Raw genomic sequence first — 4827 nt, forward strand, 5'->3', positions numbered from 1 at the left:
AATAATATGCACGATTCACTTTTTTAAAAGCCTTCATCCACTGGCTGAGGCAGTCTTGTGATGGGGCCTCATGGACCTGACTCAGTGAGGGTAGGGGCCACCACAGAAAAGGCACAGCAGATAAGGAAAGCTACTGAGGGCATATAGGAAAATGGAAGCTTCCTGCGGGAAAACACGACAACTTCATTCATTCATTCATTCATTCATTTAAGCTAACATCAGCTATTTTGGTTTTGTTATCGAAATAACTGTAAGTGATAAAGAGCCAAGAGAAATCTGTTCACACGCACCATCATGTCATGTGCGGCTGCTTTACTAGAAACAGCAAGCAAAAATTATCTTTATTTTCAACTAAAATAACCAACCCATGTAATTTAGGACCAGTGGCACATCTGGGCACCAGTGTACCTTTTGAGCAGGGCATAAAACTCCAACTGTGCAATGCTGCTATGCATTTTTGCTGAGAAGTAAGTTCTACAGCAGGCATGGGCAAACTTTGGCCCTCCAGACGTTTGGGCCTACAACTCCCATGATCCCTAGCTAACAGGACCAGTCGTCAGGGATCATGGGAGTTGTAGGCCAAAACATCTGGAGGGCCGAAGTTTGCCAGTGTCTGTTCTACAGTGTTCTGTGAGGCTAACTCCCCAGTAAGCAGATATAGGATTGCAGCTTAATGGTTTTAGTTCTAACCAATATCTACTGGGCAGTGGGTCCAGTTGATTTCAGGAGACTTACACATGAGTAAATACATGTAAAATATTGTAAGGAGGTATAAAAGCGATTTAGGCTGCAATCCTAAGAATATAACCCTGAACACTAGATCGTTGACTGTGGGTGTCACTTGCCTTCTGATAATGGATAACAAACAATGGTTCGTATTTGTCTGGCAATATTAGCTAGGGTTGCCATATTTCAAAAAGTGAAAATACTGACACAAAAGTTGGGGTTAGTTTTTTTGCAAAATTGTTGAGCGTTTCCAAGCTGTTTTTAAGGAAATTCGCTAAAATATACACCTCCAACAAGGCTTGCCATATGTCCGGATTTTCCTGGACATTTCAGCAAATTCCGCCCAGACACTGTTTCTGACGGCCAAATCCTGGATATGGATGTATGGCAACCCTAGAATCATAGAATCATAGAGTTGGAAGAGACCACAAGGGCCATCGAGTCCAACCCCCTGCCAAGCAGGAAAATCTAACCCTATATTAGCAAATAATAGATAAGCAATACTATTTGGTTTTCTCTTTGTAATATATACCATCAGTACTATTTGATACACTCTCTGCAATATATTATTACCCATACTGGAAATAATATGGGTTGTGTCCAACTAATGTGACTGTCAGCACAATGATTTATGCATGCGTAATGAGACTTTCCCTGTCTCCTTCTTCCTCTCCCCTCCACACCCCACACCATCCCCACATCTGTTCCGGAAGTTTGGGGGAACTCCTAGACCAGACTTAGGGGGTACATGGGAAGAGGAGGGGGAGAATTCCATTGCACAAGTGGACATCCTTGCGATGATGGGATGTGTTACTGAGTGATACTTTGGATCAAACTCTATGTGATTATTTCAGTCACACATTCTTCAGCTTGATATAGTAGGATATGATAGGTGTGTTACTAAAACTTATTATTTCAGTTTCAGTAGTTTTTAGTCTACACAGGTTCATGTTTCAAATCAACAATGGTTTGACAGGACGAGGGATTCTTGCTACTTCATTGCATTATCTGATGCAGACTCACTCTTTTGAGTCCCTGGTTACGTTTTTTACCTCAGATACATGAAGCTTATCAGTATGAATCCTGTCTGACCCTTCCTGGACATCAGCTATATTTTACTTAATATTATAAAGTATGTGGGGTTGCAAAGGAAGTGAAGGGGAAGAATAAATATATATATTTGTAAGCCAGAGAAAGAAATTATTGGTCACATATAGCTCCAACACTGCTTCTCTTTCAGAAGTGTGTGTGTGTTCATGAAGAAGAAGAAGAGTTTGGACTTGATATTCCACCTTTCACTCCCCTTAAGGAGTCTCAAAGCGGCTAACAATCCCCTTTCCCTTCCTCCCCCACAACAAACACTCTGTGAGGTGAGTGAGGCTGAGAGACTTCAGAGAAGTGTGACTAGCCCAAGGTCACCCAGCAGCTTCATGTGGAGGAGTGGAGACGCGAACCCGGTTCACCAGATTACGAGTCCACTGCTCTTAACCACTACACCACGCTGGCTCTCATGTTCATGTAGATATATCACCCTCCTTATCACCTGCCCCAAATATAAAACCCACAAGGTTAGAAGTATGTTTGAATGGCGTAAATAAGAATGATACACACACTTGGCAACAGCTAAATGTGCAAAACCAAGGCACATGCTCACCTGATACACTTTAGAAGTTAGAGGCAATCACCTCTGACCTCTGTTCTGCTCTTCTCATTATGTTCAGGGAAGTTTTTAATGTATATTTTAGTGTTTTTTTGGTTTCTATGGAAGCCGCCCAGAGTGGCTGGGGAAACCCAGCCAGATGGGCGGGGTACAAATAATAAATTATTATTATTATTATTATTATTATTATTATTATTATTATTACTCTGTCACTTCTTGGAGACTGGGGGAGAGGAGCTTGTTACAGCAGGAAGGAGAGACTCCCTGGATTCATCAACACTCCCTTGACACTCCTCCTCTGCTTCAGCCTTGGAATCTGAACTGCTCCCTGTCACAGGTTCTTCCTGCTCACTAAACCCTGTTTCCCCTTTAGCATCGGGTACCTCCTGCCACTCTTCTCCCTCTGACCTCTCCTCGGTGTCCCACCACCAATACCCTGGCTCTGAGCTTTCCTCCTCTGGGGTCTCCCTTGGGGTTCCCTGGCTGGTGCCACCCACCGCTCCTTATCCTCCAGCCAGGCCCTGACATCAGGCAGTTCCTCAACTCATGGGATGTCTGACAGTACTGAGAAGGGACTTTCCTCTAACCATCTCCAACACAGCGTCCTAATCAGCACCACCTGCTTACCCTAAGGCCATTAATCCCCAGGGCCACCCACTTCGTCCTCCTCCCTTTTTGTCCAGCCCCGCCAAGGTGTTTCCTCAAGACACATGACGCACAGCTGGGATTCACTGTGACATGAATAAGGATGCTGTGACCAAGCTGGACTAGAGGAAAGCTCTGGATTGCAGATAACATTCCAGAACGAATAAAGTACTTAACCTGAGGTACCACTTTAACCGAATTTAAGAATGGAAAACCGAAATGAACAGAGCCTTCCATCCCTAAAAGGTAAAGGTAAAGGGACCCCTGACCATTAGGTCCAGTCGTGACCGACTCTGGGGTTGCGGCACTCATCTCGCTTTATTGGCTGAGGGAGCCAGCGTACAGCTTCCAGGTCATGTGGCCAGCATGACTAAGCCACTTCTGGCGAACCAGAGCAGTGCATGGAAACAGCGTTTACCTTCCTGCCGGAGTGGTACCTATTTATCTACTTGCACTTTGACGTGCTTTCGAACTGCTAGGTTGGCAGGAGCAGGGACCGAGCAACGGGAGCTCACCCCGTCGCAGGGATTTGAACCGCTGGCCTTCTTATCAGCAAGCCCTAGGCTCTGTGGTTTAACCCACAGAGCCACCCGCGTCCCTAACATTGTGTGCACACAGATTCAAAAGTGATCAATGGGAGCACACTGGAGTCCGAGTGAATGGTAATGTGTACACAGACTCAGTTGCCCCATTTGTGAAACTGGGATAATCATGAATATAGAGCAGTAAGCCAACCAAGTCTGTCTCTGGGACAAAGGAATGATGAAGGGAAGCAGGTTACATGAACCAGCACAGGTGTGCCAAGTGTTGCCATCAAAAGTTAGTTCGTTGGTGTGCTGAAAAAACTCCTTTCAGCTCGAAACCTTTATTTGTCTTAAATGAGAACAAATGAGATTCTGCAGGAAACAAACACAGATTTTTATCCATGACTGAGTTTTCCTAAAGATATATGTCAATAATATAGTGAAGGCATGGCAGAGGGTGGGGGGGTGGGGGGAGAGAGAAATGAACCGACGAAACCGATGAACCAAAACACAAACCACTCAGATGAATCCCAGAATGTAAGTATGCAGCTATAAGATTTGTTTTTTAATAAAAAACAACAACAACTCGCCCCAAAATACTCAATTTTCACATGCCTAATGGAGATCCTAAAAATGAGGATAGCAATCCATCTGGAATACATCTTATGAGAATGAGTTTATGGGCAGAGTCAATAGATTTTGAATTCAGAGCATTAAAAATGCTGGTCTGCAGGCTGTCAGTCATGTGGCTGGGTAATTTCAGATGCTGGACTTAATGCTCTTACAACCACACACACAGCCAGTGTATAAGAAACCTATTGCACCCACACTTTCTGAAACAATATGAAGAGAGAGGCAGCAATCCTCTGAATTTTGCAACGCTGTTCTCCAACCAAAGAACATTTACAAAAACACATACAGTGGGGGACGCGTGCACACAAAATGGCTATATAAGTGAAAATAGCATACAGAATGCATTATATTAGGGGACAGACCTTTCAAAGTAGTGTACATTATTCAAAGCTGCTTACAAAAATGTAGTTTATTAGGAGAAATTTGCAATACAATGCTAAAGGATCCCACCCATCCCCAACAATATGCAGAAAACTGAATATAAGTCCGGGGGAGGAAAAAGGAGAGTGCTGAAATGGACATGCTGTGGATTTAAGGAGAATTTTGTGTGTGGAAGTTTGAATTCCTTGACATTTCTGTCTGGCAGTTTGCTAAACATTTAAGGGAATGTTTTAATTTTGCAGCAGTTTCAGAGAATGC

The sequence above is a fragment of the Podarcis vaucheri genome (assembly GCF_965113315.1).
Source record: "Podarcis vaucheri genome assembly, chromosome: 1".
Lineage (NCBI taxonomy): Eukaryota > Metazoa > Chordata > Lepidosauria > Squamata > Lacertidae > Podarcis > Podarcis vaucheri.